This window comes from Lagopus leucura, unplaced genomic scaffold (assembly GCF_019238085.1).
Source record: "Lagopus leucura isolate 7727_CA_CO unplaced genomic scaffold, USGS_WTPT01 Super-Scaffold_100014, whole genome shotgun sequence".
NCBI classification, from domain to species: Eukaryota; Metazoa; Chordata; class Aves; order Galliformes; family Phasianidae; genus Lagopus; species Lagopus leucura.
Genome location: NW_024962268.1, coordinates 14,939,251 through 14,966,277, shown reverse-complemented (window position 1 = coordinate 14,966,277; position 27,027 = coordinate 14,939,251). Strand labels below are relative to the sequence as shown.

Sequence of the window (27,027 nt, the reverse complement as noted above, 5' to 3'; positions counted from 1 at the left end):
TCTTTGTTTTGAGACAAAATACGTAATCTGATTCATAGGGGCTACCTTTGTAGATAGACATCTATGCCTGAGAACATTTTTAAGAGATTTTCTGTGCTTTAACTGTTACGAAATCAACTCACCATGTCATTGTTAATTTTTATATCATAAACATTAGATCTCTTCCACTGTCTTCTCCATCTTCCTATTCTACTTTGGTATCCCAGCCATCCGCTGCTATTTTGGTGTCACACTTGGCAAGCTTCTTGGAGACGGTATCACAATCAGCCCAGAATTCATCTTTCATGATTCTACGATTTTATGGTGTTGCGCAGTTTTTTGTTTTTTTTTTCTCCTTGGAGCACATTTATTCACTCCTAATACATTAGCTGTCTCATCAGATGGAGATATGGACAGTGTGCTTAATGTTAGCTTCAAAACCAATAAAAGCCAATAATGTAATTTCAGCGGCTTGACAAAATTCCAGTGGAGATACAGTGAGACATAATTTCTTCCTTCTTGACTTTCTTCCAGCATTCTTGCTGCTAAAAGAGCCAGAGATACTTCTTCCTAAGAAGCAGAAGTATACTTGGGTAACTTCCCTTCCTTTATTATAGCCCTTAGAGAATGCCTGGGACTGATGGGCCTCTCTTTCCATGGCCATAAAATTTTATTTCCATTAAACCATTTTTTCATTGTCTTCCCTGAGTAAACCAGCATGGATTTCATAAACTTAATTAGCATGGCTATGATGCGCATGTCATCTTGTATTTGCTTCACTGCAGTTTGGATTAACAACGTCTTATCTCTCTGCAGCAAAGTGCATTTCTTGCAGCTGAGTAAGGCTTAGCTTCAGAGCACCTCAAGAACTAAGGCTCCAATTCACATGGAATTTGAGTACCTGCATCTTTGCACTCCTTTGAAAATTCCAGCCCAAACACAGCTTTGAATGCAGCTGTCAGATACTTTGAGATGCCTCATGGCAGATAAGACTTCTGTGCTCTTTTCTGTCAGCACCTATTACGTTAGGATAAGAAAGAGAAATTGTTTATTAAAGCAAATGCTATTCCAAGATTTCTCTTTCTTAATAAAACCATTTGCAATTGTTTAGGCAGGAGACAGCATGCTCTCATCATTGTCGCGTCTTGAAGTCTGTAAGAATTCCCGTAAAGCAAAAGAACCCAAACCCTATGTGTCCTATTAAGTGAAAAGAGCTTGAATACCCCTTCTCAGTGTATCTGTCTGTATATCTGTGTCTGACTGCACCTATCTGCAGAGTGGGATTGCTACTGTAGGTGTAATTTAATCCTTAAGAGAAAAAGATGACGTAGAATTTATCCTCAGAATGTTTTTATCTCCAATTCTACTGTTTGTAATCTTAGGGCATGGTGTCAGGATCATAGTTTCCTGCTATTGAGGAAAGTAAGATTGCAGCTAAAAGGTAGAAAATAGAGCACTGTGAAGAAGAAGCAGGACTTCTTTAAAGGGCCATTTCAGGAAATTGTGTAAGTAAGTTTAAGTTGAATGTATATGCAGTTTCCTTGTTGAATAAAGATGAACTTGACAATACAATTAAAATGTAACTGTATTCTGAAATGCTTTGTTGAGTCGTTTCAAAACTAACAGTACAGAAGACTTCAGAAGGTCCTCCTACAGAGCGCTGAACCAAGTTCTACTTCAAAGCTGCACGTGAAGTGCATTTCAAAGTGTTTGTCTACCAGGGTTGACTTGGACAGGATGTTCCAGTGTTCCCAACTGGAAACACTGCACTGTATGTCTGTGCAGAGCTTTGCAAGACTTTGCAAGACAAGGTAAAAGTAAACCGAGATGAGATAAAAAGACCAGCGTTTGAAAGAAAGAAAGCAGAAGAGCTATCTGGAAAATCTTTACCTTCCATGCCAACATTATAAAGTACCCAGGAAATATGCTCTGCTGACATTCTGCACTACAGAAGCTCTCATCTTAAAGAAGATAAACCAGTACTGGTAAGTTTTTGGAGCACTTTCTATGGCATTATAACAGGTTCAATTCTAATGGATTCTCATTGTACATTATTGTACACTGTCACCACCACAGGATACTTGCTTGTAAATCTGTCTCTCCTAGTTTAAGAATCATTTCCACAGACTGCTAGAAAAGCATCTTGTAGAGAGCAAGACACTAGAATGGAAATTACAATGTCTGGGCACACTATTAAGTTTCCATGACTGTAAATCTTTGGGAACATCACCAAGCATGAATATAACAACACTCAGCATTAGTACTGTGTGAATCTGTCTTTGCCTAACAGAAATAGCAGCCTCTAGCTAAACACCCAAGTACCTCACACATCATCTCTTGCCAATGACAGACCTAATAACTAGCATCCTAGGAGCCAGGAAACCAAGCTAGCAGTGTGTAGAGCAGTGTGTAGAGAGGAAACAACAGCACGATATGTATTTACCGAGTTGTATCACAGGCCCTATCTCCCATACTGGTACCTCTCAGTGGGACATGGGTTTCCTGTCACTCGAGGAGTATCTCTGTGCGTGTACCTCCTGTTTCTGCTCAGCACCACTTCCTCTGGATCCATTTGTTCCACATCAGCTGTTCTCATGAAAACTGTTAATGCTTCATAGCATGTTAAATAAAGCAGTAAGACTGTGACTTGAGATCTCCTCTGGTTCAAATCTGAGACCAAATCTTTCCTACGAGTGCTCTGTTGTCAAATAAGGTAATTTTTTTTCTGCTTCTCCTGCAGAAATTAACCCTTTCCATATTAATTACTGAAATTGTCTTCAGGCAAGAAAGACAAGGCTTCTGCCTTGGTGCTTAAGGTATCATTTTGGAGCACAGAGATTCCCGTCCCTTCCCCAAGCAGAATTTCTGTGTTCTGTGGGAAGCAGAAAAGCTTGAAGGGTCTGGAAAATATCAGTATGAACGCTTCAGAGGATAGTGACCAGGATGTTCATCTGGAATGTGGTAAAGCTGTGTTAAAAAATTCTTTCCTGTTTAATTAACTGGAGTAAGATTCAAACCCAAATCTTCCATTTCCATTCACTTTCTATCTGACTTATGAATTGAATCTCAGTGCAGAAGCCTAATACCTACCGATAAAATCTTCAGAAGCCAACATTTTAAAGTCAGAGACAGAGATACTTTGAACAGTTGGACAGCTATGTGGCAAATGACTCTGTCATAGAAGTTCTTGTTGGTAACATGGTACTGATACGTGGGCCTAATATGTAGGTGCTTAATTGTCCTCACAAATTTGGTTGCTGTCTGTGCTCACACCTTTTCCCCTCCCTCTCATTAACAATCAGAGTAATTCTGCATTGCCATAATCAGATGATCTTTCTTATTTAAAGTGGAAATTTTCCTGGCAGGCATAGTCTGTTCAGTGGATCCTGACTAAGGTGTTCCTGAATGCAAAATAATCATACGGAATGAGCAACGCTCCCTTGCCTTTCAGAGCAGTTCTGGGCAGGCAATCCTGAGATGCTGTATAGTAATGGAACTGTGGGTTGTGTAACTATGATGAAATTGTTTCCCCATGTACAATATAGCTGAGCCATACTTAGCATTGAGGTTGTAAATAGCCTTGTTACATACTTCTTGGTCCAGAGTTTGAAGGCAAGATTTTTGAGTGGAACTACTTTTGGTACATACCTGGCAGCTTATCTGTTCTTTCCAGGATGAATTAAAATAAGACATTACTATCTCCTATAATCCTTGCCTCATTTAGTGCAGAAATTTTGAGACAAAAAAAAAAAAAAAAAAAAAAAAAAAAAAAAAAAGAATAATAACCATATAACTAAATAATAGCTTTTATAGCTGTGGAAAAGAAATCAGAAGTAAACTCATGAGCCTTCTTTACCTCCCAGATCTGTTGTGCTGAATAGGGTGTACAGAAGTATCTTCACTACTTCTGAAAGTCATCATTCCAGAAAAGGATTATCTGATTAAAAATATAAAATAAAAACCAAAACAAAACCTTGGGCAATGGGTTTGTTCACTAAGTCGTATCAGCAAGAATAAAGACTTGCATTTGTTCAGCACTTACTGCAAGCACTGAATAACGAAAACAAAAAATGCGAAGCACATTTTGCAAATGTTCTTACAGTCAGACATACTATAGTTGAATATAATTATATAATTATATTAAACTATGAATATAATTAGCATTCAGCAAAATAAACAGGTAGATGGTTCTCACCTTCCTAAACTTCAATTTACAGTTATGCTTGGTGTGTGCATGCTTCTAATGCTTGTCCTCACCTCAATAACCTTTATATGCTTTTAGTAACTTCATTAAGAGCTGCTGGTTACCAAATGTATAATTATGATTAGTCATGTTATAGGAATATCTTGGATTAAGTGATACTACCTTACTAAGCACTTTATTATCCAACTGCCAAAAATATTAGCATATAACTGAAGTTTTATGGGCCATCTGTATTTTAATGCCTGTAAAGAAATCTTGTAAAGGGGAGCACTTTTTAAAGGCATAATGTAATCATGAAATAGAATTTGAGAAACTTTAATTGCTTCAGCACAGAACAGTTTGTTGAATGGAATGTTAAGGAACTACAGATAGTATTTCTTTGCTGCTTGGCTCAAAAAGAAAATACTTGTTGGTTGGGCAAGGAGATTAATTTGATGAGGTTGGAACTATAGCTGCTAAACAGGATAAGTGTTTGCACAGAGAGTTCATGTTTCCCAGAGAACATCTCTGAAATAACTAAGGGAGAGGAGAAATAAGAACAAAAGGAGCTCAGTCAGTCACTACAAGATTGCTTCGTAGAAGAAGCAAATGGGATTAGTTATAATGAGATTATCAACTAATTCTATGAGGCAACACCCATAAAAATCAACAAGCAAAGGAGTGGGGGGCTGAGCTCTGCCGTATTGTTAACAGCAGTGAGGTATCAGTGTCAGGAATAGGGTTTTTTTCCAATAATTTGAAATACTGTTGTAGCTGTAAAATTGAACTATAATCTCTGATAGCAAGAATACTTCTGCCCAGCGTGTGAAAGATCCTGAAGCTCAATGCTCTGAGTTCATAAGAAAAATTCCTTTTACAGAGTAACCAGAATTGCCTTTTTACCAATCCATTATTTTTTGCCACTGGAGCACTGAATTCAGGCAAGACAGCATGACAGTTTTCCTGCATTGCCCCTTTCTGCAGCTCACTGTTCTGCTTTCTACTGCCTGCGTATTTCTCTGGCAGTATACTTTTAACGCCATACATGCACTTTGCCACCAATGGTGAGTGTGTGGTTTCTGTCTGTGTCACAGTAGGGTTCCATAATCAGGGAAGTATAACACATCCTGGGACTGTCCTCTTTATTGCAGAGAGTCTCTTTGTATCAAGGTCAAACACATGGTAACATTTGGAGGAATAAATCATCCCACCATCGTCCTGCTACAGAAAGTCTCCTCTGAACTCTGGCTTTCCTCTTCCCGTGTTGTTGCTGGTGGACTCAGAGCTCGGCACATTCCCTGTGCTATTTAAAGAACTTCTTGAGCCAGTATGTTATTTTAAGGCTGCCACTGTATTCTTTAAAGTACCAACAGGAAGCGTTTAGCTTACATAAATCTTAGTAACTTTTCTGTCCTCTGTGTGTACACAGAGACTAGATTTTCCATGTTTTATATGTATATATATATGTATATATGTATATGAATATAATATGTATATACATATATATATATATATACACACACAAAATTAGATTTAAAAACAGAGGACTCTGTCCCATGTAACATTTTCCTCTTCAGCCCTCTTTTCAGAGAGACTTTCCATACTGCTGACTGGAAAGGTCTTTGAATATGTCAGATGTAGGACCCATGTCATGCTGAAAGATCTTCTTGTTTCAAGGGTTGCAGATATGAGCAAGGAGCACAAAAACTAACAGCTGAGTGCAGCTGAAAGTCAAAGAAGAGTTTTATCAGGACTACGTGGGTAAAACACCTGCAGGATTATTTTAACCATATACAACTCCTCCTCCATCCATTTAAAGGTCCAGTGGAGGCCACAAAGATGGTCAAGAGCCTGGAGTACTTCCCTTCTGAGAAAAGGCTGACACCTGAGACTATTCAGCCTGGAGAGGCTACTCTACATATCCAAACTCTTATTCATCCCTTGCTACTGGAATTTTCTCCATTGCTTTTTTAACCTCATGTGTCTACCGTATTTGAAGTAACAAGTAAACAAAAGATCAGCTGAACCAAAACCAGGCTGCTGGCTCATAGATAGAAGGAAGCCAAAGCAACCTGGCTCCTGGTTATGCAAACAAATATCAGTAACAATGAAGCAATTTTTCTTAGCCACTCCCCTTGCCCACGAGGAATGTGGTCTCCACAGCCCCCAGTTCTGCAAACATTAGTGCTAGCCTGTGTGTTAATTTCTCAGCTTTACACAAGAACAAGCTGGAAATGGTCTCTTCTCCGCTGACATCCTCTTTGTCTTGAGCTTTGACACCACCAATCCATAGCAGCTCTCCAGGCTCGCATATCAAAGAACAGCTGAGTTTGAAAGGAAATATGGAGGTCACCAGATCCCACTGCCTCTGTGGGCAACCAGTTCCTGTGCTGAGTCACCCATGCAATAAAAATACATCTCCTGATGTTCAGAGGAAGCCTCTTCTGTTCCAGGTTGTGCTGCTGACTCTTGTTCTCTTGCTGGGCACCACTGATAGGAGCTTGGCTCTTCTTTCCAACTCCCTTCAAGTATTTGTAAGCACTGACGAGATCACGCCAAGCCTTGCTTCTCTTCTACCTCCGTATCTCATACTTGGGGAAAAAATGTGGATATTGCCACATACTGCAACTTATTTTTGCAACAGCAAAGAGCACACTGTTCCCTGGTGGAGCTGCCCACTCTCTTGCAATATAGAACTCCTTTAAAAATAGCCAAATAACCAACCAAAACCAAAATCAAACCACTTAACTGCATCAGTGGACAAAGTGACTGTGTCAGTGGACAAGGGAAGAGACACTGATATCATCTACCTGGACTTCAGTATGGTCTTTGACATAGTCCCCTATAACATCCTTCTCTCCAATCTGGAAAGATACAAATTTGGTGGGTGGACTGTTCAGTGGATGAGCAACTGGTTATGAGATCATACACAGAGAGTGGTGGTCAATGGCTCAATGTCTGGATGAACATCAATGACAAGTGGTTTCCCATGGGGGTCAGTGCTGGGACCAGTGCTCTTTATCATCTTCATTAGTGGCATTGACAGTGGGATTGAGTGTACCCTCAGCAAGCTTGCAGATGATGCTCAGCTGTGTGGTGTGGTCAACATGCTTGAGGAATGGAATGCCATCTAGAGAAACAGGCTGAACAGAAGGCCCAGGTGAACCTCGTATTCAATAAATCTAAGTGCAAAGCCTTGCACTTGGGTCATGGCACAGCCCCTTCTACCAGTATTTACCCTGATGAAAAGAACTTGGTGGTAGTGGTGGATGGGAAGCCACATGAGCCAAAAATGTGCCCAGAAAGCCAAGGCATGGAATGCTTCCCCTATGAGGTCAGGCTGAGAAAGCTGAGGCTGTTCAGTGTGGAGGAGGCTCTGGCGTGATCTGGTGGCAGCTTTTCTGTATCGAGAGGGGTGCTATAAGAAAGAAGACTTTTCTGCAGAACCTGTGATAATAGGACAATGGGAAATATTTTCAAACTGAAAGTGAGGAGATTTAGTTTGGGTATAAAAAAGAAGTTTTTTACAGTAAGGTTGGTAGGGCCCCTGTTCATTTCAGGGGACTAGATGACCTTTAAGAGTCCCTTCCAGATCAAAAGAATACATGATTCTATGATTCAAACCAACCAAACTAAATTTAAAAAGTCTCACAAGATTACTTCTGGGAATATTCTTTCTTTAAAATGATTATTTTGCATAAACTTCATCAACTTCCTTATTCTAGGACTTCCTCCCACAATTTCCAGAATGAACAGAGAAAACAGACGGTTTGTTTCCAAATGGGATATCATACTTTTTTGACTGGCACTGGTTATCAGATTTATCAAATGAGAAATATATGATCTTAGGTCAAATGCATTAGATGTACTAACATCATACATAATTTTCAGGAGTCAGCTTTGTAAATGTGACAGAATCTCTGTTTGTTTTCTGCAACTTTAAACATAGAAGCATTGTCTTTTCTTCTCTGCAGTGCAGCATCAAAACTGGAGGCAGTAAATCAGGACTCAGCAGGTTTAATGCATTCTTATTGTTACACATTCAGTTTTCCCTAGACCTTGCTACAAGTTTGGGCTGGTTACCTGGGTCCAATGGGCTTTTTTCTGAGGATAGAGTACTTGCACTCCACTCTCCAATTTTTAAGAAAACACACATTTTTGCTTTCAAAAGCAAATTCTTCCTTTGCCTTTCTGTTTAGAGTTAATCCATTCCTGCCTCCTAGCAACGAATTACCATTATATCTACAGCCAAGACAGCAAGTAAACATCCGCTGTGTAAGTACCTAATGTAAGTGGAGTTAATGAACTGTTAGCAGGCACTGTTCCCTTTAGATAATACAGACTGGAAATCTATGCCATTTACCTTCTGTCAGCATTCTCAAGAAGGGATCCTGAAATTAGCTGACCAGTAAATGTGCTAGAGTAACTAAGCAAAAGCAGGCTCTTCTCCTGGATACCAAGTACAGATCTAGTCCTGTTGTGGACCTTTTGAATCCCTTACAGTGTCTATCAAGGGGCCAATAGAAATAACCTCTACATTCATCTATTTAAGCACAGCACCTACATTAGGTTCTTAGTTACTCTTAGTTATCAGGGATCCTGCTACAGCTAGTGGACAAATGCATCTATGGAGACAATTTAAATCTGAATCTGAATTGATCTTTGAGGGTACGTCTTTTTCTCTCTCCACTAACTCTCCAGAGAGTTATGACAACTAGACTTCTGACTTGTGCTTCTCAGTAGCTGGTGTTAGACAGAGTGAGTGCGGTTAATGCCTGTGTTTCAGCTATATCTCCTTCTCTACTGCAAATAAGAAAAGATTTACTACCAGTATGTTGTCATCTGATGTTTTCTCAGCATAATTTAAACTTGAACTCTCCTAAGCATCTGACATATTGATTATCAGAGCCAGTGCTACTGAAGGATGAACACTGTAGAGTTAATTTTACTTCTCCTGAGGAATGACCTGTCTCCTCTGTATATACCTGGAATTCTACTCTGCTTATTTTGTTGATGAAGTAAACTTGCCACAACCATGTGCTGGGCTAGTCCTTCAGATTTTGTCTTTGGACACAAATTTTAGAAGAAAAATTAACTTAAGAGATTTCTGTCTGCTGACCCATGGTACGGGGAAGAGCTCTCTTAGTTGTGCTAACACAAATGTCTGAGGAGTCAGTTTCTAATCCAGATAAATAGAATAAATTCTAAGCAGAAGACTGCAAAAACTGAAGATCTCTTAGAGGAAAGACTGCATTTGAGAAAGTGCTACACATTGTAATACATACCAGTGTTGTCTCATTGAAAAATCTGCTATAATCCTCAGTTGGATTCATATCAGTTTTACAGATTGATTTTCAGTATGCAAAGACTCCATGCACACAAAAGCCTTGTAAGCAACATGTAATGTAGTAAAGAATATGCAGAATTCACTGGAGAGCTCAGACAGGAAAGGCAGAATTCGTTTCATCTCTGTAACATGACACTCTATATCCCAAGATATTACCTTTTGCTCCCCTCCAGGTAATGGAGAGAAAAAGGTTTTAAAAACGTGATCTGTTTCAGACAACAGTGAACTGTGCTCTGCTCAGTGCCAGTTTGTCACCACTGTCTGCAAGGAAATGTGAAGAGACCAGCTTATCCATGGGCATATGTACTGTGGATAGCTATCAATTCTTCCTTGCTTTTTCTTGCGGATACGTTGTCGTATTTTTACTTCTATATGTGTGCACATGTATATGTTACCTATATATGTATACACATTCCAAATTTATTTAATAAAATTCCAAGTTGCCATATGTGTCTGTACGGCCCCATGTGTAAGCCCATTCCCTTCTGATCATTCCACCAAAGATTTTCCTTTATGAAGTGACCATGATATGTAATCCTAAATCTGTAAGGTCTCTACAGTTGAGAAAAAGGCAGTGAGTATTGCACAAATCCTCCTTCATTCTGTCAGCTAGAAAGATTCAAAAGCTGGCAGCTGCTTCCTCTTTGCACGTAATAGCTGGGACTGGTTAAGCACTAAACCAGAGTGGCACAAAACGTTTGAGTCAGCATAGCAAACATCCAGTCCTTGGATCTTCATGCTGCATAGGCAGCTTAAATACCTCTCCTCCTAAGCCCAGTAAAATGATGCAAGAATGTACAAACTCCAAACTTCCAGTGTTCTCCCTTTAACTAAGATAAAATTCTAAAGTTAAAGAAGTTAGCTAACAACTATGTGAGGAGTCAGAGGCTGTCTGCTGTGGACGGTGCTGCCCTTGCATAAACATTTACATCTCCTCCACTACAGAATGACCACAATGAACTGGGCATCCTCTCCGATCCCTTGTGACCATCATGTCACACTCATCACACCCACATACCTCCGAAAGGGTGAAGCTGTGGGGCTTTCACCACCCTTTATAACTAGAGGCACCTCTTGAATCTGCATTATCCAGCACTGTTGGACATGCAATGGTTAATGGTATGAGAAAAGTTTCAACACAGTTTCATAAAGAGCAACCACGCATATTCCCAGGTTGTCTTACATCTGGAGATTTCTGGGCTTTTTTAGCTGCATCCTACATGCATTTAGAAAAACTGAGAATTAAATAAAATCCCTTCCTGTTGCTTTTCTCTTACTGGAATAAAACCAACCCCCTGTAGCACTCAACACATTGCTCATCAGAGCGCTTTCCAGCCAGAGCACTTTACAAACTCAAATTATGCATCACAACACCCTTGCAGGATGGAAAGAAAAGTTAAAAAGCTGGTAACAAACTGTTACTTGTTGGAGCAATTTCATGGAGATCAAAGGCTATGACGGACCAAAGAAATTTAAGTAAAGGGGTGTGGAAGCACTGAGGACAGAATCTCCGTACTTCACAGCGTGAATAGATATGGAGACCATTCAGTGCTTGCAGACCTCAGGTTTTTTTGTTTGAAAGCCAAGCACTTTTGAGAAAATCAGGCTAGAAAAACCAGACTCCATCAGTGTTAAAGCAGAAGAGCAGTAATTAAGAAGGCCTCAAAAGCACCTAGATACCTGGCTCCTGTCTGAAATCCCACATATACAAACTTAGATCTTTAGGTGCTTAAATACTTGTTGAAAACATGTCCATACATGAAGCACACCAAATACAAACCTCAGAGACCATGATCATCTATCCCCTGAACAAACACTTTCCCATCCAGTATGGGTTTCTGTCCCCACGTATTGTCTCCTATCGTCTCCATGCACTGTTTGCAGACACTGTGGCACCATTTGGGCAGTCTCTAGTGGTCTTCTTCTTTGCCAGTTCAGTGTTTGTGATTTCTATTTCTTCCTGTTTTTAAGTGGCTTATCTGGCACAACATTATTACAATGTTATTATTTTCTGGCTCAATGAAAGTATGATTAAAGCAGAGAATATAAACAGACTTTGGGAAAAGCTGTCATTTAAATCCTTCCTGATTAGCTTCATTCCTTTGTAAACTGTCACTGACTCTGGAATGGGAGCTGGTGGGCCTCAGTCAACTTTAACATCTGGACCCAGTGTCACAGTCTGAATTCACAGTAGTTCCTGTCATTACAGAGGAATAAACCACTGTTCTTTAACCCTAAACCTCCCAGAAATTAGTATTTTCATACCCTGTGGAAAACCCTAAGTAAAACTAAAGCAAGAGCCCAGAGCCCTGCTGTACTGCAGCTGTAAGAGTGCTCAGCACATTTTACCCCGAGAGATGTTTCCCAAAGTTACAGAGCATATCAGAGGGACAATAAGGGACTGCATGCTGGTGGAGGATAGAATGCCTTTACTCCTGCCACCACTATCACACTCAAAGATCATCTCTCTCAGTGAATTTGAAGCGGAAGGAAGAACTTGCAGCTCACCAAACACAAGTCTCTTTGGGAACTATGGAGTTTGTTCATCACAAATTACTCTCAGCTGCCCTTCCTGGGAGGAGATAGAGAGATCTCCTATAAGCTTTCTGTGATTGATTTGTGATGGGTCAGGCTCACAGAGCACAAAATAAAGAGCCTTCTGTTAGGTTCAAGTAACACAGGCACTGCTGCAAGAAAAAGCAAACAAAGAGCTTCCCTTAGTTCAGACACTGCGGTATTCTCAGCCTGTGAACATTGACTTTTTTTTCATATTATGTACATATAGCCAAGCTGTGGCCTTCCCTGCATTTGCCCTCCCGGCAGCCACATCCTGGCTGCCCCACAGTGCACAAACCCAGAGCGGCCACCCAGGCTGAGCCAGAACAGTGGCAGCATGGAGGAGTGGACACTGCAGATGGATGGACAAAGATGTGGAGTGGAGAGGGCTGGGATCCTCCAGGTTGAGAGAATTCTCTTCCCAGCAGCTTGGCTGGTATCTACATTCCTGCATTCCTTGCCCTGCCACAGAACAAGGCAGTGTTGTATAGAAGAAGGCTGACTGCTTTGTTGTGGGTAATAAACATCAGGAGAGCTTGAACAGAAAAACCAAAGTTTTACAGTTCCTCTGCTGGCCTGTGACCTGAACATATAAACACTTAACAGACAATCGTAGGTTAAGTTATTGTGTAGCACTTTTTTATAATGGCAGTTTCTCTGAACCGAACTGAATTTGCTTCGATTAAACTACAGCCTTCTTGACTTTTTTTTCTGTCTTGATATAAAAATGCCAAAACTCTGAAGCACTAAGAACCTTTTTATGCCAAGGCTGCTAAATAGATTCTACCTTGCAAACCCAACCCTGAGAATCAGAGTTGCTCAGACGATATGGCAAAGCAGTTATCAGCAGTTTAAATGCCACTAAAGCCTGTTACTTTCATGTTCTGAAGCAATAAAACAAATAAGAAAGAAATATATCTAGATTCTGATAAGTACTATACTAAGCTCCATATCCTGGGTGATTGGGTCACCCGCCCATTTTCCAGTGGATAAGAGATACAGAAGTTAGACTTTTGGGAATGGTAGTTTTTTTGCATTAATTTGGTGGGTCTGACACACAAGCAGACAGAAAAAAGAGGAGTCGGAGCAAATAGTTTCACTTCTCTTTTTCCTTTATAAGCCTTTCTTTTTCCTTTATAAGCCACGTTTTTGTTAGGATATATGGAGCTTGCCACTGCCCTCAGCACCCTCCTGTATAGGTCCTTCATGGAGGAAGAGCAGATAAAATATTTCAGAATGAACTTTCCTGATTATCACCTGGAAGCCAAGCATTTCCTAAACACGCTCCCTTAAACTTGTCCCATGTGGATGTTTGGATATAGCCAGCATGTTTTGGAGGGTGAAAGAGCTCAACAGAATAGGCACAGATATTCTATGCCAGTTAAATCAAGCTTTTTTCCACACAGTATACCAATTTGGTAATACACATGTAGTTTCATAAGCCTGCCTTGTTGTGCTGAAGATTAGTGGTGTAAGCGGAATATTGAACAGTTAAGTTTGTCTTTAAGCTACCTTCTTCCTTCCTACAGTTGTCTTTTTCTATTTGCACTACCTGCCTATATGTTCTTGCAGTTATTCAAATACGCAAAAGTCTGTGCCGTTGGACTTCTGATCACAAAAAAGGAAGAGGCAGCATTCAGTTTGACAGGAAAACAAATAAAGAATGAGAGAGAACTGTTGATCTTGGTAATTTTGAAAGAATGTGAGTCACAAACAGCAAGAATCAGAATGGATGTCTCTGGACGTTTGAGCTGTACAAGTGCAATTTCTCTTTAGCAACACGTCTATCAGAGGCACGCTTACTGTAAGCCAAGCCAATGAATTAGAAATCTCTATAATAATTCTTCTCTTTTTTTTCTCATTAAGTGGACAATACAGAACATCTCCAAACTTATTGTTTCAAGCAGATTCCCTTCAACTTTTCTATTTCAGATGACTGGATTCCAGCTCCTGATGAACGACTGTTTTCTGAAGTAAGATCTGAACCAAAGGCCATTCACAATCTTCCAGAAACATTTCTAATACTGCTAAAGTTGATAACAGCTTGTTTTTATTAAAATAAGACATTGATGCCAAATTGGAGCTGGCAATATCATTTAAAGAAGTGTTATTCTGGATATAAACAGGAAATGTTTAGACTACTGATCCCGTGATTAATGAATGTTTCCACATCCACATAGCAGCCAATTTTCCCTTTCCTTGGAGATAACTCCATAACATTTTCTAGAGAAGGGTCAAAACTTTGGAGCCTCCATGCTGAGTATATGAAAAATGGCATTTCTGTAGAAAAACTGGTGTGTTTTTCTCCCTTTGATATCAAATCCAGGTATTCAAACTGACTCCAGTGGGAGTGGAAACCAAGGCAAAAACCTTCTGAAAGGTTTTTGTTCGTGCTTCTTTTTTTGAGGGCCAAGGAAGTTTTCCTTTGCAAGAATTCTCAGATTTCCCTAAGTCCATTCAGAGAAAATCACTTGACTACAGACTACAAAAAACTCTTTCCTTCCTCTTAGACACCCTTAATTTTTTCCTGGCTAGGGGAAAAAAAAATGAAATTGATTTAGTAGTTCCAAAATGTATTGTATGGATCTAGCTAGACACTCCCATTAGTCTTCAGGCTACACATTTAAATACATGCTAAAGGGGAGCCTAATAACACAGCCCTCTAATTGCCTGATCTAATTGTCTGACCAGAGTACCAATTTAGAATAACAACAGGATGGGGCAGAACTTGTTAGCTAGTACATGCTGTCCCCAGACCAGCAAACCAGGGAAAAGAGAAAAATACAGTGTTTATGTTGACTTCTCTATTGTTTTTGCAAGGTCATAGAAACCTCAAACACCCAGGAGAGACCAGGACCATCAGGACAGTTGTTTAACTTGGCACTTTCAGTTTCAAGCCAAGCTTATCAATATTTCTTCATTGGAAAATCTGAGAAGGAGGAACTCCGCTGAGAATCTTCAGGCGAAATGAAAAAGAAAAATCAGATGGAAAAACATACCAGTGCTTTTCTAATGAGCTCACAGACAAGTTTAGACTTACCCTAGAGAGACAGCCAGGTTGTTCTGGAGCTTCTGCAAGGTGTCAGCATATCACTGCTTTTGCTGGAAGCAGCAGCAATAGGCAGGACTCCACAGGAGATAGAATTACAGTTCAGCATCTGGGCTTTTTTTTCTCTGAACTCTTCGGAGAGGTTTTGCTTCTGTTCTATCGAGCTCAAGACTGCTTTTCTCCTGCTTTTGCCATATGCAGGGCATTGATTTCTCCAGTAGCAATCTGTTGTACGAGAAGTGGAAATCTCTGTACAAACACTTACCTATATCATAAAGGCCTTCTAAGGCAATTACTTGGCAGAAAAACTCTCTTACGTAAGCGCAGTTGCCCTAACCTAAAGTGTTTCTACTACATAGCTTTCAGGAATGAAGGGTGTTTAAAGTTAATAGCTCACTGTGTAATAGTTAGCTTTCAAAAATGCAGTTGTTCATACATGGAAGGGGTTTCCTTAGCTAAATAAATAAATAAATAAACCAGATATGGCAGATACGAGCATCGTTGCTACTGTCTAGTAGACAAGGAAAAGCAGTAATAACATCACTTAATTCTGCAGGAATATATATCATATATATAATGTATATTTTTTGTGCTTTGTACCTAGGTATGAAATTACTTTCATTAAGAACATGACCTCAAGTTTGCTGCAGTCTCTGAAACGGCTATTGGTCCAAATGTTTTGGGTAGTTAGTGATTCAAATATTTAAGTTTAGAAGTCTCCAGTAAAGTCCATGTGATTAAGAACTCAATGAAGACTTCATGGTTATGCAAAATTTGAGCAGGGCACAAGCACTCTGTAAGTCTGGTTCATTTCTTGAGTTACACAGTTTTAGGACATCTAACCGAAAGACTGACTCACCCATTTGAGATACAGTTGTCCCTCATGGTCACACTAACTTTATTCACAACCAAGTAAATAAACTGTGCTCCATGTTTATTGCTTTTCTTGCGTGTGTGGGACTGTGTGTACTTACATTTCCTTATTTATTTTGTGATGAATTTGTATTTCCTGAAGCAACTGCTTTCAGATTCAAACCTGGATGTTTCCTGTACAATCAGACAATATTCAAGGCACAGGCAAATTTCTGCCCCCTTGTTCAGAAGTAATAGCTGTGCTGTCATGTTTGTGTATCATAATTTCAAATACAGACAGAAGTTTGCTTAACCACTTACCAGTGGGCTGTCTTCAGTTTCATCTCCATCTTCTAATTTGAGCAGCTTGTACAGTCAAGCTTAGTGCAAGCAGCCATGCAAGCATAGTTTTTGGTAACACAGATACAGGAATGACAGCAGAAGTAGGAATCTGGCTTTAAGAGGAGGACTATATGACTGCATGTACAGGCATATCGTTATTTATCTGAAAGAAACAAAATTAAAGATAAATTTTTTCATTCATGGAAAATTTACAACCAAATATATTTAGAAATTCATGCCCCAGTTACTTTCTGAATAATACGTAATATTGTACACAGATATCTATATACTAAAGTTTGACCACTTATGCATTTATTTGAGTTCTTCAGTAGGATTATTACTGTAGCTTGGTGAAACTCGAATCATAGGCTGCAGTGGAATGACACAAACTGTATTGCAGTTAGCTTTTTTTGTTTCTTTAAAAAAGGAAATATTAAAAACTGCTTGTAATCCTGGAGTTTGTTTTGGATTTTAAAAAATGAATAAATAAATAAAAAACTTGAGAGGATCTTTATTCTTTCTTTCATTCTGGTAGATACTGCTAAGCCTCATTTTGGTTTGGTTTGGCCTCTGGTTTAACTATTTGACTTCACTTTCTTCCAAGATGTTTTGGGGATCTTTTTCCTTTAACAGATCTAACTTTTAATCTGAGCACAGCTGAAGTTGTGCCTCAGGTTACGTTCTTAGGGAGAAACTGAATGAAATTATCACTTCTGTGAGTATCTATAGCAGCTATTCCTCATAGCTGGAAGCTCTCATCCGCATAAAAATCTCTACAGCAGATCTGTTAGCCAAGAACACACATCTCAGCAAGCAAGTCCTGCTTACCATCTTTGGTAAACCCTTGCATTAATGTAGCTGTAAAGAGAGATCTTCACTCTACTCATCCTGGTAATACAGGACATCAAGCTTGCACAACACAGTGTACTGCTAGAGACCTCAGCTGGCTCTATGGAGCTGATACATTAATCTATGTGAAACCACCTGGGGATAGATTTGCTATTTTATCTCCTAGCAGAGAGCTTAGTCCAAGAGTTAGGATGTATTTGCTTTAGCAAAGGAGCTAATAAGGCAGAAGTTTTCTCCACACCCTCTGCACTGTACTGTGTATGTATGCATGTGTATCCTTTGAGCTCAGATGCCTGCAGCTCCTTCCAGTTCATCTGTCAACCTGTGGTTAGCATAATCCTAAATAACAAACAGAAGGATTCAGTAGAATTAAATTCAGGCCTTATTTTAGGTCTGATTCTGGTAATTTTGACCCATTCTCCAGGGAAACTCATCACAGAGCACCAAAAATGCTACATGTATTATCAAACATCAAAGTATATCACAGTAAATAAAGTATACATGATAATTTCTGCAGAAAATAAATTAGTACCAAGTCCTGATAGAGAGCCTCTGAAAAGTAATATAAATATTTTGAGCTTTGCTGCAAGCTGAAAAGAACTCATCTGAAGAAGCAACAGCATCAGATGTGGTTTGGCAATGGTGATGAGGAGACGGTTGGACTAGATGATCTGGTAGGTCGTTTCCAACCTTGTGATTCTATGATTCTATGATTGGCAAGATTTTTTAGGGAGCAGTGGAGACTGGCAGATGCACGAATTATGGCAAGAGTAGGGCTGAGCACAAAAATAGGTGGCAAAGCACATCATCCAGTGCCCAGACCCCACAGTGCTGAAGGAGGTGAGCAGAGCAGACCTGGAGAGGGTATCCAAGCTCAGCAAGACATCAAGATGATCGGGTAGGTTCATGGCAATACAGAAGGTAAAGCCAGAAAGTAAATTCACAGGTCAGGAGAAGAATCAGATTTGGAGAGGGCTCAGTGATGAGATATAAAGAGTCAGTTCATCTGAAATCTGTCATCTGCTGGAATGATTACGTATTTTATTTATAGTATGTATAATATTTATAATATTTGAAATCTGTGTATTACAAGTACTTAGTGAAATTATAACATATTTTAATGCAATAAAGATATAATGCAAATTTTACTTACCTGTTTTTGTTCTGCAGCTGTATTTTACCTCTCTCTCTGCTTTCTTATCAGTCTCCATTCACACTCATACTGACACTGGAAGACAATTCCTTCTCAGTAACAGAACAAAATATTTATTTCTCCATGTTCTTGTAACACTGTGCTTAGACCATACCATTGTTCTCAGTGCACTGAGTTGATCTGATGTATTACTGTTCATGCTTGGTTGGCCATAAATCACACAAGGAGGCTCTTCAATCAGCAAATATTCTGATGCAGGCTCGAGTCAAAAGCTGTCTCAGAAATAGAGATGTTATAATAGGTCACATCTATCTATCTGGCTGCATTCTCTGAAGAAGGTGGATATCAAAGTATTCAGCTATGACCCTTACAATGGGTCTCTTCTTGAAAGGAGTTCCAGAAGTATTGCTGCATCATAGATAAACAGAAGAAAATGTGTCAAAGGAAAACAACAACTACAACAACAAAAAACAATGAAAAACTATTTTATCTTTCTCTGAATTTCAAAAATTTAGATCAGATTTTGTGTGCAGCACACACCTTTTTAACTTTTGGTCTGTGTTCCTTCTAGCATTTCTAGTTTGTTCAACTCTCCAAATAGTAAAGCAACGTGACACTTGACATAACAGTTACAGGCAGTGCTCTCATTTCAGGCTCCTGTTCAGATTTAAACTAAGAATCAAGAATGCAAAGCTCTACTTATGAATTACTGCAAATATTCCATTGTTGACATGCAAGTATGGTTCAAAATGGTTCTGGGCACCTGTTTCTGTTTAACTCCTGCATTTCTACGACACATAAAATGGCTATCTAGTATTGGTCTAGAAAGCTCTGTGCCAGGTTAGTACACGAGTAGTCTGAAGGCTAAATCTGAAAGGAAATAGAGAACTTACCAATTTGTAAATATGTATTTTTTTTCATTAGATAAAATGTGGACTTAAGGAGATACTGTATGTATCTCCTGTTCATCTTTGCAGGGCTGCTCTGTTCAGATAGGGCACAGTGGAAGGTATACGGGCAGAAATCATTGTGAAGTGGTATTGATTTCCATTCACACCACACACAGTTGCAGAAATATAAGCCAAATAGTGTGTCTGCTCCTCTATTTTCCCTGCTGAGTGTGACCTCAATTTTCACTGGACGATTTGTACTTCTGAAGTTCATGGCATTTTGCATGACACTCAGATGGGAACTTCATTAGCTCAGCAAATTTCTGTTGGCCATAAGTTCCTGAAGTGGAATGGTATCCCTGATTCCTTGCTAGGAAATGATCTGCAGAGCTTGTTTGTTCTGTCAGAGATTTGCATGCAAGTTCAAATTTAGCTACTCATCTCCTCACCTTCCTGTCTGCTCAGATCATGTATCTGGAAAGAACAATAGCCTGTCAGCTGCTATGGTTTGATGGTCTTTTCTAATCTGGAGAAGGCAGACAGTCACCCAGGAGCAGAATGTTTTTCCCACAGCCATTTTATTTCTGTACTCAGTTTGTCTACTGATCACATTTTGAATGTGCCCTTTCATATTAAGGACTGTTACTCATGCGTGACCTATGCTCAGCGTCCCAAAGTTAAGGAAATATTTCAGCGGGGCATAGTCAGAGAGATCGTCAGGTAACACATGTGTTCCACACAGAGCTTAAAAGAGAAAAAAGGACAGAGACAAAATACTCATTCTTCTTTGTGAAGCCCTTCCTGTTCATGCTGCAGTTCATAAAACTTCTCCTGTTCTATATCCAGAGACTTGAAAACTAAAAAGGCAGTGATAATGGGCTTTAAACTGCATCCACACCACAGAAGATTGAACCTTAAGGAAAACTTCCTTATAAGAAAAACAGTGATGCAGTACAGTGGTTAAGCAACAGAAACTGTGGAAAGTCCACTTTTAGAAGCTTTCAAGAACAGGTTAGGCAAATATTTGTCAGGATTAGCTAATGTTCTGTCTTGAGCGAATGTTTTGTCCTGCCCTCGGAAAAAGAGGAGGACTGAACATTCCCTCCAAAGTTTTTTTATTTTATTTTATTTTATTTATTTTATTTTATTTTATTTTATTTTATTTTATTTTATTTTATTTTTTGTAGCATTACTCTGATTCTTTATGTTATAGCAACAGTATAGTTAATTCATGGCCTGGAAAATCTGCCCTCCTTTATGGAGACTAAAAAGAAATTGATTTACTATATTTGTGAAAGAGATTGGAAACTCCACTGGATTGCTATCTTTTAGCATGTGCCATAAGGAGAAGATTTCTCATTCACCTGGAAGACAATTTGATCTATCAAAGTTCCATGCAAGTGTAGATGGTGGGAAGGCATACTTAGGAAAAAAAAAAAAAAAGTGTATTTAACCAGTGTACTGTCACTAGAGACTTGATGGCATGTTCATTAGCACTTGAGATGGGATTTCTGTGTGAAAATCTGTTGTTTAGGTTCCCTCCATACTCAGTAGGAGCAGACATACAGCTCTTGGAGGGTACAGAGCCCATTTTTCTTAGTGTGGCAGCCTACTGACATGGCTGTTTCTCTGTGTTGACTAGAGACAGAATCTACAAAATCACCAAAGACCAGAGCTGAAATCACTGTAGATAAATTTCACCCCTGACGTCTGTAAATTGATTAGCTTTCTGAAAAATAGGGTATAATTCAAGTGCAAGGAGCAGAGCTTGTCAATCTTCTTTCACTGTATGAAGCAAAATAAATTTCTCCTGGTCTTGCAGAGCTCTGTGTATCAGTCACTCTTGTGCAAAACGTCAGATTAAATAACTACAGTGCTCCTATCCAGACTTAAATTCTATTAATAAAAGAAAAAAAAAATGCAAAGGCCAGTTAGATGTCATAGAGTTTCTACACATGAGAAATTGAAAAGATAATAAAGGGCAGATTTTCAAAGGTAAGACGCCTTCATTGCCAGGAAAATTTTTGCATAATTCTATAATTCTTGTGATAACAGAAGCTAGCATAAACAAACAAACAAACAAACAAAAAGATTGATTTCCTTTTCAGATTTCATGAGGTTGATTTAGATATCACATTATTTGAAAGACTCAGTAATATTAACTTTGGATAGATAACACAGCTGAGCAGGAGCAACAAGATACTGTAATTTACAAGAGCGCAGAATGGCTGAAATGTTGAAATGATTAAATTTAAAGAGTACAGAGCATTCATATTCAAGAAATAAATCTTAAGATAAACTCATAAGAAAATGTTTCAGCTTTTTTCACTAAAGAAATTATCCACATAGCATGTAGTGAAAAACTATTTGTAAATACATCAGAATTTGCCTAAACGTCACATATCCATTTAATTTTGTTTTCTCTTTTTTTATTTTATTTATTTATTTATTTATTTTTTGTTATTTTTTATTTTTTCTTTGTTTGTTCATATTGTGATGTATGCTTGCAAACAAATTATTTAAAATACATTCCCGTCATTTGTTTTATGGACAATCACAGATCTGGGAGGAAGTCAGAGAAACAAAAGTGATATGAATCCTCATCATAAACCTGCTGAGAAATGCTCAATTCTAGCGAACTCTCACACCTCTGACTCCTTCTTTCTGAGTTAATGATTTACATAGGATCATACGCATAGCCAATGGTTCTGAGCCACTTACAGTGAGCTGCCGAAGAACTCTCTCATTGGTGCACACAGTTCTCTTTCAGATGCATCAGCTAGTGACTTATCAGATGATGATGATTACCTCTACAATGACTGTCTGGAATGTGCTGTTCAAAAGTATCTTTGCCATCTTTGAAAAGGCCTTAGGCATAGCTCATCGTTCTGCAGAAGTAGAATGAGGAAGACTACAGACACAACATTTTGTCCTTTCATAATGAGATTTGCTATGGTAACATTTAAAACCCGTTTGGAGTTAAATGCTACTTGAGACAATATGTCAATGATACAAAAGTGTAAAAACCTCACTGCAATACTGCTCATACATTCTATGAAACGCTCTCAAAGCAGCAAAATATTTTGGCTCCGTAACAGTATTGTCTACTGATTTACTGAACTCAGAAATGCAGGCATCTGGATAGGGAGTACAGTTCAGTAAGGATTTTGGGCAAATGGCCAGACTGAAGGAAGTTTCCCAACACTTTCCAGCCAGGAAGCCTCAGCTGACAATTCTAGTGCCAGGCCACAGCACTGCCTTTCATTCACACTATGAGTGATCATTTGCTCAGAGAACAGCTTCCTTGTTGCACTGACTGAGGCCAGCATAGGACAGAAGTGCCAGAAGGCACTGTGTGTATGGCCTCCTTTGCAAATTGTTCATCCAGGCACACAGAAAATAACCAGAAAGAACAAGGCACATGCACTAGGCCCTGCCAAGATGTCAAGAGAGGTTCATGTGGTACAATGCAGAAACAGGACAGATTCCATGTGAATAAAGCCTCTATTTCCCTTTGTAGAGAGGCGCATGCCTTACTAGGATGTGTACTGTTTCCTTTCCAGCAACCAGTGCCTCTTAGGATTTGCTGATGAGCGCAAGTTTCTGTTGCTTTGGAAGAAATTGGTGCAAAAGATGATGAGGTGGTGTATTAACTCCTCTCTGCTTTTCAGTTGGCTTCACTTTCCATGGGAGGACTACTCTACTCAAACATTCAAGATGAAAAAAATGTCTTTGCTGGTACTCTTTTAAAAATATGTATTATTATTATTGTGATCCCTCAAGAGAACTGTTGCACATACAGAAACCAGCTAGTAAAGGGCAGAGATAGCAATCTGGAATGATTGAACCATACAAAAATGTCAGTGGCATAACATGACCTAACTGTGATTCCACAAATTATAGATGAATGCAGAGGCTGAAAAAGCAAAGGCAGAAAACACACTGTACTCTTTATATTCATATCCCCCAAATTTTACCAAATTCCTTGGACCAGTTGCAGACATTTACAGAAACTAGCTGCTTTCTGCACTTTGTCCCTTGAGAAATGGGCTCTGGGTAGAAAAGCTGACAAGAGAGCTTGAGATTAAACTTGTCCTCATCTTTAGAGGTCAGAAAGGTCATATTTACAGAGACACATGAGCAGATTCCTACCCTCAGTGTGCTGATGAGAACAGGTTGGGATGGAACAACATGACCTCTACAACTCTGCTACTGAGAAAAGCCATGTGTGCAAAGGCACGCACAAGATGGAGAGGGAAGAAGTGGAAGCTTACTCTCAGTGTTAGATTAACTCCTGCTTCTTACTGATAGGCTATCAAGTATGTGCTTGAGCTGAGAATCCCACGAGTGCCATGAACAGTACCACACTAACCTCTGCTCTGAGGAATGCTTATGAAAGATAGGGCACATTTGGTCTTGGATTCGTAACAGGACCTATCCAGAAAATAGGATGCTGTACATACTTGATACAGCTTCTCTTCTGAGAAAAAATCCTGAAGGTTTCACTATTTGTTTTTATGATATATCCAAGAAGGAGAACTAGACCGTCACAATTTTATTCTAAAAATAATCAAAACCAGCACATGACCCAACTGAAACACCAGAGAATAATTTTCAGATTTTCACTTTGCCTTAAATTTTATGATAATTTTATGCTAATTATGAAAGAAAAGCTAGAAAATGCCTGTTGAACTCACAGCTTAGAGTTAGGGTTCTGAGGTGGGAGCCTGGCATGCATTCCCACAGTCAGTCAGGCAAGACAAGGAAAAGCTCTCAAGCTTTCCCATTTTAGATTCGTTCTGGACTGAGGCAGAAATTTTGTTAGTTCAGAGTAAGGTTTGAAAAAACTCTGCATTTTAACCCTACTACTTCCAGTCTAAGACAGTTTACTACTGCTTCAGAGACAAAAGTTAATCCTTTTCCTGACATGGTCACAGGACTCTGCATTTCACAAAGTGTTCAAAAAACAGAAATTCCTCTCAGTATTATTAAAAAGTAAAAAAAAAAAAAAACTTGCTATCTTTTGCTATATAGACAGAGAAGAGTGGGGTTTCCTGTGCTGTAGAAGAAATATTACCTCTAGACTCTATGCATTAGCTATTATAAAAGGCTTAGAAATCTTGCTCTGACAGAAGACAGGTACAACTGCTACAAGCACCTTCTTATACACCTTCTGAGTGCTGACGTACACATTGCTTCCTTCAGCTTCTCCATGTGTAACTGAAACCAGTCTAAATACAAAGTCATGTCCTTCCTCCAAGGTGAAAGACTTGAGGTTTTCAAGCGAAGGACAGCTCTCCTACAATTTTGGTGCAGTTTATATGACAGAAGGAAGGCATGCCATCCAAAGGGACCTGTGAGTGTCCCATCCCTGGAGGTGTTCAAGGCCAGGTTGGAAGGGGCCTGGGCAGCCTGATCTGGTGAAGGAAGATCAGCCCATGGCAGGGAAGGCTGATACCGGATTGTTTTTAATGTCTCTTCTCATCTAGGCCATTCTGTGATTCCGTGGTCCCTGAAAGATATTTGCTGGTTTTTTTTCCAACATTGTTTTGGAGTGGTAACAGTTCTGAAATTGTGGAATTCCCCAGAAAATAGAAAAAACTGTTCCTTCTCAGCAACAGTTTACACACAGTGTGTTTTAAAATGTCTTGCTGTTCCTCAGAGTTTTCAAAAAAGCACACACATGGTGGTAGGAAACATAGCATGAGAAGTTATCTCGATTATACATCTGGATACAGGAGGGCCACAGATTCATAAGCAAGCTATTAAAAGTTAGTGCATGTTTCTTCATCCTGGTATGCTATTGGTATACTCCAGCATTTTGTCAACCAAGCTTTTTTCCTCTTGAACAACCTTACTGACAATAAAAGGCGTGAATCCAGGTGTAAAATCCAGGTGTAGCTTTGCTTGCAGCTTAAGAAAATGTTTGAAGAGGACACAGAATCATATCTCAGTAAGAACTGTATGAAGAGTCAAACAAAACTCTTGGCCAACCCAGCAAACCTGAAAATGAAGGCAATGCCATCAGTCAGGAAACATGAAGCAGCCCATCAAGGTTATTTTGGTATTTTTTACATTTTAGCACTTTACCAGGTTTCTTTCAAAACCACCAGTAAAACTGCATGATACCCAATTTCAACAGTGATGTATGAATGAGTCTCAGTCAGCAAATCAAATAGGTTCAGAGCTGGCTGCAGCCAAGCCCTTTCATCATCAGCAGGGTGGGTGATATGTGAATTGTCTAATTCTCACTTGTACCAGAGTGTCAGTGCTGATACAGCCCTCACTATCATTGTGATTATAAAGCTACCTGACAGCGATACAAAACTGTCCTCTTCTAATACAGAAATAAGAGTTAAGGATACATCTGCATTCACATTATGGCCAGTCTAAACTTGGAAGTTTTACTGGCAGAGACATGCTGGTTCAGAGTGCAGAGAAAAGTGTCACACACCTCTCTAACAACTGTGCTGGCAGGCACCCTGGTGGAGTGCTTAGATAGGCAAGAGAAGTTTCTGCAGGACAACAGCAGCTGTCTGCATAAGCGAGGCTCGTATGAGAGGCAAGGTACTTTGAACTGGCTTAGCACCCTTTCACTGAGTTTGACCTAATGTCTAAAGCCACAGATATGTCATTAAAGATACTATATTCCAGGAAATGGTAAAAGCGGTAACAGCAAGCATGCTCTCTTGTCAGTATAGATGTCTTCTCTCAAGGGTAGGAAGTGCATCAGTAGAACTACCATAAATAAGTTCTGAAGGGAACTATCTCTTCAACTACAACAGTGTAGTTAAAATGGTCCAGAAGATGAAGTAGTCTAAGAAGAGCACTCTTTGTCTGTAGGTGACTTCAGCTAGACATGCTTTAGGATAATGCATCAAAATAGCTGAGGATTATAAGCAGTAAGGTTTATTAGGTAGTTTCAATAAAACTGTTGCGAGAGTAAAATTGCAAGCTCAGACAATAACAGTGAAGTTGTACTCAAACAGGGATGGGGATTCCCAAGGATAGCAAATTTGGACTTCCCATTTATGACTCAGAAGCTGAGGAGACTTCAAAAGCTTCTCTGCTGCCTTGTATACAAAACTATCATGTACATTCTTCCTCCCATTGTTTTACAGTGCTAAAATTAGTGCAGAGCAACTGTGGAAAACATGTATGGAAATAAAGAAACTTTGCTGAACATGGTTTTGTTTTTCATAATTTCAGCATTCTGCTCTGAAACAGAAAACTGTTGACATTACTTCAGACCTTTATCACTCTGCTAGATACCCTCCTTCTGCAATAAATCCTAGAAAAGATTTTGAACTTTTAAGGCCAAAAGTAGGCAAGTAAGATGTGCAGTGCAAAACAGCCATAAATTTTATGGAAGACCTTCATTTATTATTTCACTAATGCTTTTTTTTTTTTTTTTTGTAACAACAAGATGATCTACTGAAGATTTCAAGTACACAGCATGAGGCTATGCCCTCCCTCCATCTAGAATTCCTCCTGTTTTCCCACTGTCTTGTTCCTGCCACTGCAATTCTCAACCACATCACTTTCATCTTTCCTAACTCACTCTTTGCCTTCACTGCTGCACTGGTCTCACTAGGCTCCATTTTACATTGCAGTACTCACCAATAATTCCACAAAGTTTCTAGATAGCTTGCAGAGTCAATCAGCCTCAATTACCTTGCCTAAAATCCCTACTCAGTTAATTTTATAGAATCATAGAATCATTAAAGAGTTTGAACTGACAGGAACATTGAAAGGTCATCTAGTCCAACACTCTGCAATGAACAGGGATATCTACAGCTCAGTCAAGTTGCTCAGTGCCTGGTCCAA

The 27,027-nt window shown here is 39.3% G+C and overlaps 1 long non-coding RNA gene across 1 annotated transcript; it reads right to left on the bottom strand.

Moving 5' to 3' along the window:
- Window positions 1-910: 910 nt before the first annotated feature.
- On the bottom strand, window positions 911-18,707 carry LOC122182292. The gene is made up of 4 exons (XR_006179757.1): window positions 18,311-18,707; window positions 16,288-16,471; window positions 15,106-15,339; window positions 911-996 (listed from the first exon to the last, which is right to left on the bottom strand). It is a non-coding gene; the product is annotated as an uncharacterized LOC122182292 (long non-coding RNA).
- Between the last annotated feature and the right edge of the window lie 8,320 nt (window positions 18,708-27,027).